The sequence below is a fragment of the Miniopterus schreibersii genome (genome assembly GCF_964146895.1).
Source record: "Miniopterus schreibersii genome assembly, chromosome: 4".
NCBI lineage: Eukaryota > Metazoa > Chordata > Mammalia > Chiroptera > Miniopteridae > Miniopterus > Miniopterus schreibersii.
Window position 1 is genome coordinate 17,034,355 of NC_138105.1, and position 15,895 is coordinate 17,050,249.

The window sequence follows — 15,895 nt, forward strand, 5'->3', positions numbered from 1 at the left end:
TGTGTGGGGGGTGAAGGGAGATTAGGTACATTCGCCTTCCATAGACAGAATGACCCCTCCAGGCACAGACACACAGCGACATGTGACATCCTGGATGGGAGAGTCCAGTAGGCAGTCCTTTAGGGAAACACCTCACTCCCATAGAGAGACAGTTGTAAGACAGGGGCAGACACCGCTCCTTCCCCCAGCCTTTCCCCACCCATCACTCCCCTGAGTAGCATTTGTTTCCAGCACAGACGATAACACAGGTCCATGGATTTTCCACCTTTGTCTTTCCAAGTCTACTTGACAAGGAAAGAGCTCTTCATATCTCAAAGACCATTTAAACACCTAGTGCATAGAAGAGTGCTAGGCAGATAGTAGGTGCTCAATAAATATGTGTTGGGCAACCAAATGGACACATGTGATCTGGTCCCCACAAGGGTTACTCTTGAGGCACTCACACTCCAATGAAAGAGACACATAGGAAGAAGTCCTTTTCCCCCCTTCACCACGTGTCCAGGGACAGGGTAACAAGGAGCAGCTAAATGATGGCCTCTAGATACACTTCTGATTTGATAAAATCAGTTTGAGAAAGAAATGAGTTTTTTCTCTCCTCTCTTTGCCTCTCCATCACCTTTACTCATGTGTTCTTACTAAGACATTGGACCCAGGACCTTACACATAGCAGGTTTGCAATAAATATTCATAAAATAAAAAGTAATTAAATGCATTTACTGATGTCAAGGTCCACACTGCTGACCTGATGCAACTGTCAGAGAAAGATGGCAACAGATCCCCAAGCAAGCCAGTCATCTGCGTTTTCTTTCATTAGCATCCTGTACCAGACAGTATCTTCCTAAATGAAATCAGAAGGCCAGACCTGCTTTGGGAGTGGATCACTGCCAGCTCACTCCAGTGACTCAAGCCATATGTTTTGAAAAAGAACAGCCCACTTTTATTAGTAGTAGTAGAAGTTGTGCCAATGATTTACATTTTGTTAGCATGTACAGTATATGCCAGACACCATGTTGTTTGAGTTACATCCAATACATCCTTTAATTCTCACAAACCCTGTGAAGTAGGTCATATTATTCCCATTATACAGATAAATTAACTATGGCTGAGAGAAGTGAAATAACTTGGCCGCTCAGCCAGTCTGAGAATCCGGAGCCTTTCCTATCCCCTTCAACACTGACTCTCCAGCCGGCACCAGCTCCCAATACCACCCAACTGCATCCATTTCTCAAACAGCTCGAGCGTTTGTTCAAGCATTTCCCTTGGCCTGCAAAGCCCTTCCCGCTGTGCCCACCATGGAAAGGCTGTTTCATCTTCAAGACTGTGTTCACAAGCTGCTCCTTTCTGCAGCACCCCCACCCGTGGAGGCGGCCTAACCACTCTTTCTCTGTGTCTTTAGTTCAGAGCATTGTGGCCCAAGCCCACCGCACTCACAGGGAAGGCCAGGATCCAGTGCCACGGTGCCCCAGCCTCTAGCATGCTCACATGCCACACAGCGACATCCGGTCAACCGTGGACCACATATATACGATGGTGGTCCCGTAAGATTATGAAGATGAAAAATTCCCGCTGCCTCGTGACGTCTTAGCCACCACAACATCGTAGCGCAATGCGCCCCCGTGGGTCTGCGGTGATGCTGGTGTAAACACACCCACTGCGCTGCCAGCTGCATGAAAGCACAACACATGCAATTACGTACGCTACAGAGTACTTGCTAATGATAATAAACAACTATGTTACTGGTTTATATATTTACTATATTTTCATCATTAGTTTGAAATGTACTCTTTCTACTTATAAGAAGTTTGCTGTGAAGCTAACTGCTGCCGTTTTGCCAGAGCAGCCTCATACATCTCATGTTGACCGCATCTCGTGATTGCGTGTTTTCTCTCGTGTTGGGCCTCATCTCTGTTGTTTTATAAATTTAGTGTAGCCTAAGTGTGCAGTGCTTATAGAGCCTACAGCTGTGGACAGCAATGTCCTAGGCCTTCGCATTCACTCACCGACTCACCTAGGACAGCTTCCTGTCCTGCAGGCTCCGTTCATGGTAAATGCCCTGTACGGGTTGCCATTTTCACCCTTTCTACCATTTTTACTGTACGTTTTCTAAACAAACACTTGTCACTGTGTCACAACTGCCTTCAGTATCCAGTGCAGTAACATGCTGCTGGGCTCGCAGCCTGGGAGGCTGCGCCGTAGAGCCGGGGTGTACGGTGCACAGCGGGCTAGACCATCTGGGTTCGTGTGAGTACCTCTGTGATGCTCACACAGGGAAGAAACTGCCTAATGATGCATGTCTCAGATCATGTATCCCTGTCACTAAGCGCCCAACCCATTCTTGGCATGCCCATTCTGGTCCCCTACCTGTTCCCCAGGAAGCGGCTGACCATCGGAGAGGGGTGGGGCCAGAAAGAAGATATAGTCTGCGACTCCCCAAACAGCCCCGGGCAGTGGTCTAGGCTCAGAAAGAGCCAGCAGTGGCCTCCCCACCCCCCTTAGGCATTGTGGTGGGCAAGGTGCTGGTCCAGCTCAGATGGTTAAAGGCCACCTGGGCTCTGGGTGGGTGAGGCCCTGACCCCATAAAAAGGGCCTGCAGCAGCAACCTTGCCACCCCTGCGGTCTTCTCTGGGCCCTCGCACTCCCTGGCCTCCTTCTCTCTTTGGGTTCTCCACAATTGCTTTACCTTTTTTTTTTTTTTAATATATTTGTATTGATTTCAGAGAGAAGAAGGGAGAGGGAGAGATAGAAACATCAGTGACGAGAGTCATTGATTGGCTGTTTCCTGCACGCCCCCTACTGGGGATCGAGCCCAAAACCTGACCAGGAATCTAACTGCCATCTCCTGGTTCATAGGCTGAAGCTCAACCACTGAGACACGCCGGCCGGGCCAACCTCATTACCTTTGTCACAAGGGAGCCAGGAGAACAAGCTGCCTACTAGGCTTGTTTGTATTCAAGCTCAATGACTTCCTCTCCATCAGAACAGGAGCCCTTCCCCCAGAAGCCCCTGCTTTTCTTATCTTTCTTACCTCTCATCAGAGAATTCTGAGCAGAGGGGAGAAGAGGAAAGGGAAATCTTCCCAATGAGACATCTGTAAGAGCTGGGCCCAGGAATGCTGAGAGGGGCAAGGGCAGGGGTTGGGCGGTGGGGGTGGGATCTGTTATTGCTTTCCAGCAACATGATGAACTAAAAGACTTCCGGAAACCCCTCCCAGTCCCCAAATTCTATGTTCTTTCTGGAGACTGGTCACATGTCCCTGTGGGTAGGGTGGCCAGAATTTATTGCCCAGACCAAGTTACTTTGAAAAATGAAAGGGGTCAGCCAGGCATAAACCGGGCCCACCCCCAGCAAACCAAGATGTCCAGTCTTTCTACCTACGCGGTTGAGGGCAGAGAAGCTTCCCCAAAGTTCAAGTCTACATGGCTCCAAACCTGAAACCTGTTCAAACTTTTCCAAAAGATATGGTCATTTATCAAAGAAACTTTGACAAACCACTTCTCTGAGTAACATAATAAATCATAATGTAATCTACCTTTTGCCCAATATCCCCTGGTGTCTCCTGCAGCTGCTCTGCACAGAGGTACACGCCCGGGGCCTTCTCTGAGGAGCAGACGCGCAGAGGAGGGGTGAGATAACGCTAAGTGGCCTGTTCTACTGAGTGTTCCCGGCACTGCCACTCCTTCCGAGGGGTGGGGTTCAGGGGGCTGAGGAGGCAGGGTGGGGGAGTCAGAGCCTTCCACCAACTTTCCCAGGTGGGAAAGGAGAGGGTGTCCAGCACTGACCACCAGGTAGAGCTGTGATCAGGTAGCATCCTTTGTGGTGCCCCCACAAGCCAAGGAGGTGGGCGATGGAGTGGGAAATGGTTCCTCCCGTCCTCCCTCCAGGCCAGAATGTAGGCCCAGCCTGGCTCCCCTTTCCTTCTTCCCTTTGGCTCTGCTGTGGCAGATGCTTCAGCCCAGGGCTCGGTTTCAGGACAGTGGGGACTCAGGGGTAACCCACCAGCACTTGGGCCATTACTCGATGAGCCCAAGCAGATGCTGGGCTCCCCTCCTGGCTCCTCTATCAGTTATGCGAGGGAAAATCTGGTATGGGGCCTCAGCGACCTCCCACTGCATTCCTGCACCCCCTCTGTAACCTTGGGGAATCAGGGACAAGTGACAACTGCTGACCAGAAATTGGTCCAAGAATGACATTGGTGTCCCAGGATAGTCATCTTGGGGGGGTCACAGGAGATCATATGCTGTAGTGGAGCCCATTTCCCCAACTTCAGTCTGTTTGTCAAGCCTCCATACCACCTGATTCTTTCGTTCTATGGAATGAATGAAATCCATTTTTTTTATTTTTTATTTTTAAATAGATGTTTATTGATTTCAGAGAGAGGAAGGGTGAGAGAGAGAGAAAGAAAAAAAAACACCAATGATGAGAGAGAGTCATTGATTGGCTGCCTCCTGCACGCCCCTGACTGGGGATCGAGCCCTCAACCCGGGCATGTGCCCTGATGGGAATCGAACCTCAATCTCCTGGGTCCTAGGAGATGATCAACCACTGAGCCACGCCCGGCCGGGCACATCAAGTCCATCTTTAAACTTAAATATATAGTTTAGCCTTATAAAAAAAACCACCACTGTGAAATAATGGACCTCACATGTTATTATGTGTGTGCATAGTTTAATACATGACTATTAAACTTTGAAAAATCTTTATCCACAAACCTCCTAAAATTATCTCACAATTTGGGAAATGCAAGTTTGGCGATCAGTGCTCAGAGCTCAGGGCACCAGCAGGAGAGGGGAGGGAGAGAAGGAAATGAGGGCGGGGTACCTATTCTCCTGGCTCTCTCCCAGTAGTGTCATCTTGGGCTGGCTGGGTCCCTCCATCAAAGCCACAGTTCCTGTCAGGGAGCTCCCTCCAGACGCCAACCCTTATCAGGGCCAGTACCTGCTCCCTCTTTGCTTCTTGAGGCTTGGAGAGGTCAGGGCAGGCTGTTCACCCAGAGGGGGCTGCTCCACCCTTGTTGGTTCCCTAAACCACACCCACGTGGCTGTAAACTGTTTCTTTATTCAACTCTCTGTAAACTACCCAGCTGAGTGTGCCATATACATAAATATCTCATATAAAACATAAACTATTACAAAGGTGGGAAGTATTGAAGCTACCTAGTCATCAAAGCTACATACATTTAAAACTCCAAGGGGCCAAGCTGCACCTTTTTAATTAGCAGAGAGGAACACGTATCCTGGCAAGGCCGGGGGAAAACTGGCACCTCATCTACTGCTGGTAGCAATGAATGGTGTAGGGTCCTTTTGCCGAGCCATTCAGCAAAATGGGTCAAGCGCCCCAATATGTTCAGATCTTTGAACCAAGTAACCAACTCCTGGGAATTCTCCTAAGGAAATAATTAACAAGACGGTAAAAAGAAAAATGCACAGAGAATCTCACTTCAGCTGTTTGGTTTTTTATATAAAAACTAAAAACTGTCCAATGAGACCCAAAAGAGTAGGTTGGTTAAGTAAGTTATGCTTTATCCCCTCAATGGAATATTATCCTGTCTTTAAAATTATAAAGACGTCATAAAAATGTTTACAATGTATATAAAACCAACAAGAAAACATGAAATAATATATGCACTGTGTAGAAATACAAACACCCATGGGCAAAGATTGGAAAGACATATGTAAACATAAAAGCACTTATTAGATTAAGATGGTGAGATTATGGGCATATTTTTTCCTATGAAAATTTTCTTTATTGCGATAATATATTTAATACATTGCTAGCACAGTATTATTTTGACAATTACATGTAAAAGGGAAAAATTTTAATTTCCAAAATAATAAATATCTTGTGGATAATAATTGCAGTTAGTTTCCCACCTTCGCTAAATTCCTGTGTCTTTTAACATCTGGTAATAGAACACCATGATGTGGTGAATGGGCTGGGCTTTGAGACAGAGAGAGCTGAACTCCTGGATTTAAGAGCTATGTAGCCTTGTGTAAGTTAAGTAACATCTCTGAGCTTTGATTTCATCATCTGAAATACAGGGTGATAATATCTACATATTTTCCAGGGATTTTAAAGTAAGTGCCTAATATACAATAAGTGTGCAATAAATGATTGCCATCAGGCCAGACAAGCTATTGGAACATATTTCGACAGGTCTCTTTGGGTTCACATTGATCTCTACTCCACTTCCTATGTGTCTGTCTTCCCTCCAAACTAGACAGTGAGTTCCTTAGGGGTGCTCCTCTGGAGTTAGGCTGAGAACAATGCTCACAGAGGATGCTCCATAAATATTAAGTGAATGATGCATTGACATCCATTTGGCCCATTATTAATGATATCAATCATATTAATCATATGAAGAAAGGCAAAAATAAAGACTAGAAACACCTGGCCATTCAGGAAAAGGCTATTGAAATCGATAACCTACTACGAGACAGCCAGGATGGATAACACCTGAGAAAAAAATGACTCTATCCCCCCTCCAGACACCCCCCCCAGCTCATTGCAAAATGGAATCAGCACAGAAACCGGAAGTGAACCCTACTCTTCTCTCACCCTTCTCCCTCCCCCAGTCCCCAGCTTATACAACACCGTGAATGCCCTTCATGCCACTGACTGTCCACTTAAAAATGGTTAAAATGATCAATTTTTTGATATGTATACTTTACCACAAGAAAAAAACTTAGGTGGTAGGTGTTCATTATACTACTACTATTCTTTTTACTTTTCTGTTAGTTTGAGACTTTTCCTAATAATTTTTTAAAAGACAAATAAGTACCCATCTGGTCATACATTGTCACCTGGGCTTTTTTCTTCTCATAATTAAACCCTAAGTCTTTCAAAAGGCCAGTAGGAGGCCAAAGCATTTTTTTTTTTTTTTTATGTCTTTATTGATTTCAGAGAGAGGAAGGGAGAGGGTGAGAGAGAGAAACATCAATCATGAGAGTTATTGATCAGCTGCCTCCTGCACGCCCCCTGCTGGGGATCGAGCCCACAACCCGGGCATGTGCCCTGACTGGGAATCGAACCCCAATCTCCTGACATAGGTCCATTCTCAACTGCTGAGCCATGCCTGACCAGGACCAAGCATTTTTTTTTTTTTAATTCTTCTTTTTTTTTTTAATCCTCACCCGAAGATATTTTTTCCATTGATTTTTTTTAGAAAGAGTGGAAGCGAGGGAAGAGAGAAAGAAACAGGGATGTGAGAGAGAAACACCAATTGGTTGCCTCTCCACACATGCCCTGACCAGGCTGGGGATTGAACCCACAACCCAGGCATGGGCCCTCGACCAGGAATCAAACCCAAGACCCTGTGGTGTGCAGGCCGACGCTCTGACCACTGAGCAATGCTGGCCAGGACTGAGTCCTCCTTTTTTCTTCACAGTAAACCTCAGGGACCTTTCTGGATTTCTACCGAGTCTGGCTCAGAGCAGAATGAATAAAGTGGGTTCCAGAAAGAGCCAATGCCTGATGAAGATAAAGAGACTCAGACTCTGGGGTCCTGAGAAGCCAGCCTGTTCTGAGGGCTCACTGTGCAGGCACAGTTCTCAGGCAGCTCTCCAGACGGAGGTCGCCTTGTCTCCCACTCTCACAGCCGAGGCAACAGCCTCAGAGAAGTTGAGTAACTCGTTCAAAGCAGCTCAGCTGATGTGTGATAGATTTTTAAACAGACATTTCAGAAACCAGAGCCTGAGTTAACCAGCCCTGGAAGCTTTCCTGCCTCCTGAGCCCTAAAAAGACTGTGGGGCCGTCTTCTCCACACATATCAGCCCCAGCTCCACCCCCACTCCTGCCACAGGGTCCAAGGCCAGTTGTTCCATTTAAAAGCACTGACCACCACTTACGATGAACTCTGAACTGGGTGAGGCTCCTGCAGGAGCCAGAGGCAGGAATTGGTCTCTGGCCTAAAAGCACTTACCATCTATTTGTGGGGACGTGACATAACTAGAAGGCGTAACAGACTAGACGGTGCAGCACCTACACCAACACTACCTTTTGCACCCGGTTCCTGCTACTGTGCCTGTCACACTGTAATGAAGGTACATAAAGGAGGGGTCTCTGCCTCTGCAGCTTCGCGATGATGGGCTCCTTAGGCTACAGTGCTGCTGGCACAGGGAGGGTGTGGGCCATGCCGAATGCAGGTGGGAGGGTGATTGGTGTGCAGAGATCATCCAATTCCCCACCGCACCTGCTGGGCTGGGTCCTCGGAACCAATCACACTATCGTCCTAATCCCCTCACTGCCCTCCCCACAACCCAATCATTCTGGAATCCTATAGGTGGCCTGGGTTCCCTTGACTTCCCCCCCAGCTGTGGAGGGGGGTCCTGTTACTTTTGACAGGGCCTCACACACAGACGCTAAGGGCCCTGCTGGTACCAAAGGCCCCTTCAGATCCTGAGCCCTGCCTGGTTGCTCCATCCTTAAGCAGGTGGGTACCTTGTCAGCGCTGGTCTCTATTTGCCCCAGCCCCTGGCTTCTAGGCTATCCAGTTTTCTCCATGGGTAATGGGACTCACTGGGCAGATGGGATCCGCTGCCTCTAATCCAGCCCTGAGACGTGGACAAGGAGGCACAGAGAGCATAGGAGGTCCCCCAAATCAAGGTAAAATCTTGCCGCTAAGACTGTTTCCTGGGTCAGGCCTGCTCCCTCAGCCAAGCTCCCTCTGGGCTCTGGCAGGACGAGAGCATGAAGCAGAGCTGTGCCATGGTTTCTTGGTGCTCAGGTCTCAAGGACACGGGTTTCCCGAAGTGTACCTAGTAGGCAAATAATGCCGCACAGACCCGGAGCAGCTGTCTTTCTGACTGAGGGGGTGGGTGGCCAACCTAGAATCTTAGCAACAGCAGCCTCTCCCAAGGAAATATGGGCTGGAATTTCATATTCAGTGTGGGCAGGTGGCTCAGTGCCACATTTTGTTCCTTCTTTCCTGGGGATGGCGCTGAAGATGCACGACCTCTAGGCTCCTATGTAGCTGTAATGATGCCAGTTTTCTTCTCTGTACGCTGCTCATTGACACAGTGTTTAGATCCTATAACATGCACATACTGCCGAGTGCATTCTTGCCTTTCGAGGCCATTTTTCATTTTGATCAATCAGCTCAAAATTATTAGTATCACAAGCAAAATTTGAAGGCTGAAGACAATTTTGAAAAGCACAAAACTGGAATTCTGTCCCTGTTTGTTTTTAAAGCTATATTCCAACTTTTGAAATGCATACTCAAATTTTAGATTGAACAATTCTGGGTTACCTATTTATATTCACTCAAGATATTTGAGCTAAGAAATTCAGTTCAAAATAGTAAACACTTGAAGCTGTATCCTATAAACACTCAATGTAGCCCCATCAGTCCTCCTTCCTGTTGTGACAAATTCATACCATTCCAACAGATGCTTCCAGAACCTGCCCTCTCCCCTCGACCCCCTCCCCAGCTTTCTATGAAGCTAGTTGTCTAAATACCACTGAACACTGGCATTTTTTACAATGACCTTGGTTTGCCCTGTTACCCGTAATTAAGGCGTGTGTATAAACCTGCCTGGGTAGAAAGTTCTTGTAGCCTTCATAATGAGGCAGTGTGGCACCATGGACTGGGTGAGGTTCTGGAGTCAGACCTGGGATGAAGTTCTAGCTCCACCGTCCCAGCTGTAGGACCCTAGGCAAATGGCTCAACATTTCTGCACTTATGGTCCCTCTCCCGGAACATGGGGATGGCAACACGCACCAGCCTGACACATGGTAGGTGCGAGGTACATGCTCACTGCTTGTTGTGTTCTGCCTGTCCTGACTTTGCCGTTTTCCCTGTTTGCAATGTCCTGCTGCAACGTCACAGATAGAGAACACATGGGGGAACACGCAGGGAAGCAGTCTGCAAACCTTGGGGGCCAAGTTCACTGGTGACCCAACTATATTTTAGCCTCATGACCCTTCGTCTGGTATGGACCCACCGCTTGAGCCCAGAGGACCACAGACGCCCAGGAACAGAGTGAAGACTTCCTGTTCTTTAAGCTCTCGGGCGGTTTTACACTTCACTGCCCTCAGCAAACCACCACTTCCAAGCCAAGCCATCCTGGATTAACCTCTACGGCTTCTGCAGCCCACATCCCCTCGGCACCAGGGAGGGGCCTGCTTGACCCTTACCCCCGGGATTGCTCTCTGGCGTCCTCAAGATACATGGGGCACAGGCTCACCAGTGAGGGTCCAACCGTCTCTGAGAAACCCAGTCTCCTCCCCTCCCTGCTGCTGAGCTCACCTGGGCAGGCTCAAACCAGCTGACACCTGCTCTTTCAGCCAAAAACCCAATAGTCAGGATGTTTCCACAACACAGCTTAATGGGGGGTGGAGGACGAGAGGAGGGATGGGAATTGGGACACAACCTAAACATTCAATAACGAGATTATTAAAGTAAATTCTGATAGGTGACAGAATACCACTCAGCCACTTAAAATGACGTGACGCCAGACTGTGACAAAAGATGCTCGAGACAGATTGAAACAAAAAAGCAGGCTAAGAGTAGTTTGCACAGGATAACGCAGTCTGAAAGTTTTTTTAAAAAGTTTCCGTGCATATGTGTGTGTGTGTATTTTACACCTGCACACACGTACATGCACCAAAAACAGATTGGAAGATGCACCAAAAAGGTCTGGGGGGCATCACCCTTGGGGGAATTAGGGGTCATTATTTCACCCTTTGTTTTGCTTATTAGTGGTATTTTCAATAATGGCCATGCCTCACTTTTGAAAAGAGGGGTAAAAAATAACTGTAAAAGAGCGGTAAGAACTGTCTTTCTGGCTGAGTCACACCTTGCAGGGGGTACCGGCAGGCACCCTACCTCGGTTCCACCGACACCCCCGCGGGAGAGGGTGACCTCCCCCCGGCAGAGCGCCCGTCGCGGGCCGGGACGGTCCTGGCAGGAGTCACCTGCCCACACGCCCCGACATGTGTTCCCAGGAACGCGGCTTGTGGCCGCTTTCTTCTCTTATCGCTCCTCTGTGACCTTTGCTGCTGACAGACTCGCTGGCTGGAGCCAGGTGGATTTGTTTGATTTCTGTTGATGGTTATTAGGAAGAGGAAGTGCCAGAAGGGATTACCTCAAGTTTAAACCTATTTCCAGCAGAGTCCCGGGGCCTTTAATTACACAGCTCGGGTCTGTTTAGTAAAGAAGTGGTCAAAGATGTGCTTTTTATCTCCCTCGGAATCTCCTGCCACTGGCAGCTTTCCACCCGCCCGCGCCGCGGCTCCCGCGGCTGGGGGGGGGGGGGGGGGGGGGGGCTGCAGGACGGGATGCGAGGCTGGCAGCTGGCGGCAGGCTTCTTCAGAGCACCGGACCTCTGAGTCCTAGGTCAGGCCAGGCCATTCTGGGGACTAGACAGCAGAGGGAGACTAGGAAGCGCACCCCCAAAGCTAGAATTCTGTTTTCGGGACCAGGACTACTGCGGTTCCCAGAGGAGCCCTCAGGGTCAGCTACTGCTGTCCCACAAGGATGAGGACGGTCAGAATGAGAAATGCCCACCCCAACCCAAGAGCAGACTTCTCTTTCCTTTTTACAGATTTTTGGCCACACCTTGGTCACCCCTGGCGTTCCTGAGACGCTGCAGGCTCAGTGCCAGACCACTGCCGTAAAGCAAGCCTTGCCGTAAAGCGAGTCTTGCGGTCAAGCGAGACTTGCCGTAAAGCAATCTTTTTGCAGGCGGAGGGTCTTGTTTTCAATGGATGAGACGTGCAATGTCTGTGAAGCACAATAAAGCAAAGCGCAATGGAAGGAAGCGTGACTGTACTGGAGCAGTAACAGCCAGAATCGCCACGGACAGGCAATCACTGTCTCTGAGATGATCAAGATACCAGCTCAGCTGCGGGGCAGACAAATGTCACTTTTCTGCCGCAGGTGGGCTTAGTAAGAGCATCGAGGACCAACAAGAACCTTTTCCAGCTGCTGATCTCTCCAGGCTGCTGAGAGAAGACAAACTCCAGGACCCCCGCTCCCTTCCCCTTCCCTTTCCCCTTCCTGCAAGGGAATGCAGCCATCCTGTCTCACTTGCTGGTAGTGGGGCTGCCAAATTACAAAGTTGCTACAGGCCCAAGACTGGGAAATTTAACCTGTAAAATGGAACTTTGTGGGCATGGGGAGAGGATCAGGTTGCTCAGTTACTGAGGATCTTAGCACATTTTGGTGTAACAGCGAATTCAGGAAATTAGGAATTCTTCTCTAGCTTGTAAGGCAGCCATGTAGGTCAGATGCACACACAATTTCAGGCCACAGGAGTTCAAATTTCCCTTTAATTTCTGTCCCAGAGGGGATGGAATTTAGGGAGAAGCATTTGGTTAGAACAGAAATGGGAACAAATGGAGTTTAGTGAGAGGCCTCTCAGCCCAGGCTCAGACCCAAATTCTGCCCCTGGCAAGGCCATCTCTCCCATCACCCCAGTACCCCAGCAATTCTCTTCAGCAGGAGCACACAGAGACTGAGTACAGATTCTTGCTGGAGTCCCAGGAATCCTTCAACCCCCTCAAAACAAGCTAAGTAATATTCTTTTTCTTGACAGTGAAAACAGGCCCTGAAGGATACAGAGCATGGTCTCCACCATTGGCACCTTCTCTGGAAGCAACCCAGTCGCATCTCGGACTCCCAGTGTCACACTCCACAAGGTGGCGGGGCGGGGCTGCCTGGGGTTGGGGGTGTAAAGGCTATTGTAGTTCACCCCCAGTTCTGCTGCAATATGGACATGCAGACTTCACATCTTACATCAGAGCTGCTCAAAGTGCGGTACCCATACTCTGACGACACCATAAATGACATTAGGTGGGACATAACATATTTCATTTGAATGGTTATCTAGTTATTTCAGTGTGAATTCAAGAAAAATGAAACCAACACATCAATGGTTATTTCATGGACATTGTTTAGGGTGAGGCTAAGTAATAACAAATTTAATAACATTTAATAATAAAATTTTTAATTAAATAGTAATTTAATGATACAGACAGTATATAAATAGGGCAAACTTTATGAAGCTAATTATTTTATTTTTAAAAATATTTTTATTTCTTTTTAGAGAGAGAGGGAGGGAGAGAGAGAAACATTGATGTGAGGGTGGAGCATCCATCAGCTGCCTCCTGCACACACACACACACACACACACACACACACACCACTGGGGATCAAGCCTGAAACTCAGGCATCTGCCCTGACTGAGAATCAAACTGGTAACCTTTTGGTACCCGGGACAATGCCCAACAAACTGAGCCACACCGGCCAGGGCATGAAGCTAGTTTTTAGATGGCTAAAGTTTGGGACAATTCTGTGCCAGTTAAACAAATTAACCAATGTATAAATGTATATGAGAAACTCAGACAAGTATGTGAAAGCGTTAGAGACAAAACTTCCATGGTTCGAAGAGCTACGGAATGGGAAAGCCCAGGTTCAGATGCTAGCTCGATCATTTACTTAGCTCTGTGACCTTGGACAAATCACAACTCTTTAAACCTCAGTTCCTTCATCTGTAAAATAGAAATAAACATTCCTATTTCATAAGATTGTTCTGAGAATTACATGAGGCAATACTCATAAAGTGCTTTGCACAGCACCTGGCACAGAGCAAGTGCTTGGGCAGTAGGAGTGATGATTATAAACAGAAAGGACTCATTTAAAGCAAGCTACCCATCTATCTGTCCCGAAATCTCCTTCCAAGAAGATGCAGCCCAAATAGCCCAGGAGCATTTAGCCCTGTGGGTCCTGGATCCACTCCCAGAGAAATATGCGTGCAGACACACTGGCAAATGCCAAAATTGCATACAGTTTTAAGGTGTTCACGGTTCGCACCTCCTTTAACCACTTCCTGGGCTGACTACAGACCTGGTTAGCTAAGATGAAGAGCCAGGGTACCAAGAGAAAGGCCTGGATCAGCCCACCTTCTGGATGCTTCCCTAAACCAGACTTTGGTTCTCTCTGGGTGCCTCTTAACGCACAGGGCACCACAGCTTTATTCTCTACATGGGCGGAATGCAAGTAAGATCTCGAGGACCCACACACCCCTACCCTCAGTAACTGGCTTGTTCTACTGCCCTATCTCGACGCAGTACAGCCTGGCCTTGCAATTTTTAACTCAGTGCTGATGGAGCTGGGTAAACTCAAGGGACTAGCAATGTACCTGGAAAACCGTGGGCCCCGATAAGCTGCTGATACCGTGTGCCTGTGCTTCCGCCGGTTCTGTTTAAACACTGATAGACTCTTGGGCAAACAAGAAACCTTTTGTGCTCTGAGCATCCACAACTGCCATCCGGAGTCCATTCTAGACAAGGCCAAGGCTCAGGGTAGGCGGAGTCAGGGTGGGAGAGAAGCAGGCTTTCTTGTACTTTACCAGATAAATGCACACGGGCAGGAGCACCAAGCTGATCTTCAACCCTGGGACTCCCAAGCCTTGTCCCTGCCCACTGCCCCCCTTACAGAGATCTTGTAACAATGGAGATTAAGAAAATGGTTTCCAGGAAAATTCACCGCAGGTCCTTGAAGCAGGACATATGGGCTAATTTAGGCCATGACCCACCCACCTCACACTAGTGAGTAAGTGATGAATGACAGCTCACAAAGCACAGAGAGGAAGCTGGGGGGTTACCTGCGTGCACTAATGTCAACCGAAAGGAAGTCAAGCCCAAAGAAAGTCAGGCTGCTATGAAGCCGGAGGACAGGGGTGTTTCTCTTAACTGTTTAGTTTTGGTTTATTTAATAAACAGCACTTGTAAAGTAAGAGGTTTTGGGGTTTTTTTAAATGTTTTTTTAATTGATTTCAAAGAGAGGAAGGTAGAGGGAGAGAGAGATAGAAACATCAATGATGAGAGTCATTGATCGGCTGCTTCCTGCACACCCCCCACTGAGGATCGAGCCTGCAACCCTGGCATGTGCCCCGACCAGGAATTGAACCGTGACCTCCAGGTCTATGGGTCGATGCTCAACCACTAAGCCATGCCAGCTGGGCTAAAGTAAGAGTTTTGAATGTGAATTTGTTCAATACAGAGTGGATCAGAGCAGTTTGGCCACATCTGGGAGCTTTGTTACAAATGCAGAATCTTGAGTCCCAGACCAGACCCCCTAAACCAGAATCTGCATTTTAGCAAGAGTCCCAGGCAACTCACATACGTTAGGGTTTGAGAAGCACTGGTTGGAGTATTTACAAAGCTCCTGGAAAGGTGTATTAAAGGGAAATAAAATGTTACAGATGGTTTCCTTTCAGGTTTGCAACAGTTCTTAAGCTAAATATCGAGTATAAAAAAATAAAGTTCAGGGAGGATGTGTTCCCTCGGAGAAAAACTACAGAATTAAAAAAACTGTACAGAATTTCATAATGACTGATACTTCTGAAGCTGCTCCAAATTTTGAAGAGATGTTTGCCAGTAGATTCACAGAAGATGACAAAGAGTACCAGGAGTACCTGAAACGCCCTCCTGTGTCCCCTCCGATTGTCGAGGGATGGAATAGCAGGGCTGGTGGGAACCACAGAAACAGAGGCAACTGGTTGCAACATAACAGACAGTTTAGAGGCAGGGACAGCAGATGGGGGTGGCAAAGTGACAATCGATCCAACCAGTGGCATGAATGACCCTGGGGTAACAATTACCAGCAGCACAGGCAAGAACCTTACCACCCTCACCAGTATGGAAACTGGTTACAACCAACGGCCTCCCTATGGTTACTACTGACAGAAATGTCAGCCGCTTATAGTAAAACCATTTACTTTGTTAACAAGACAAAACTTTGTGTGTGTCTTCTGTTGGTCATGATTTTACATCTGATTTTAGAAAATGGATTTTTTTGGAACTTGAGGCATTTAAAAAAAATATCTTATTGGAGAGATGTGATGGTTGCTGGGAATAAAGACGTCCCTAAAAAGGTGGTAGATTATACTGCTGG

General features: G+C 47.8%; 1 pseudogene across 1 annotated transcript; it reads left to right on the plus strand.

The window, feature by feature from the left end:
• Positions 1-14,776: 14,776 nt before the first annotated feature.
• Positions 14,777-15,584, plus strand: LOC308556501 (RNA guanine-N7 methyltransferase-activating subunit-like protein pseudogene; annotated as a pseudogene). Its single transcript has one exon. The product of its transcript is annotated as an RNA guanine-N7 methyltransferase-activating subunit-like protein pseudogene (transcript).
• The last annotated feature ends 311 nt before the right edge of the window (positions 15,585-15,895 follow it).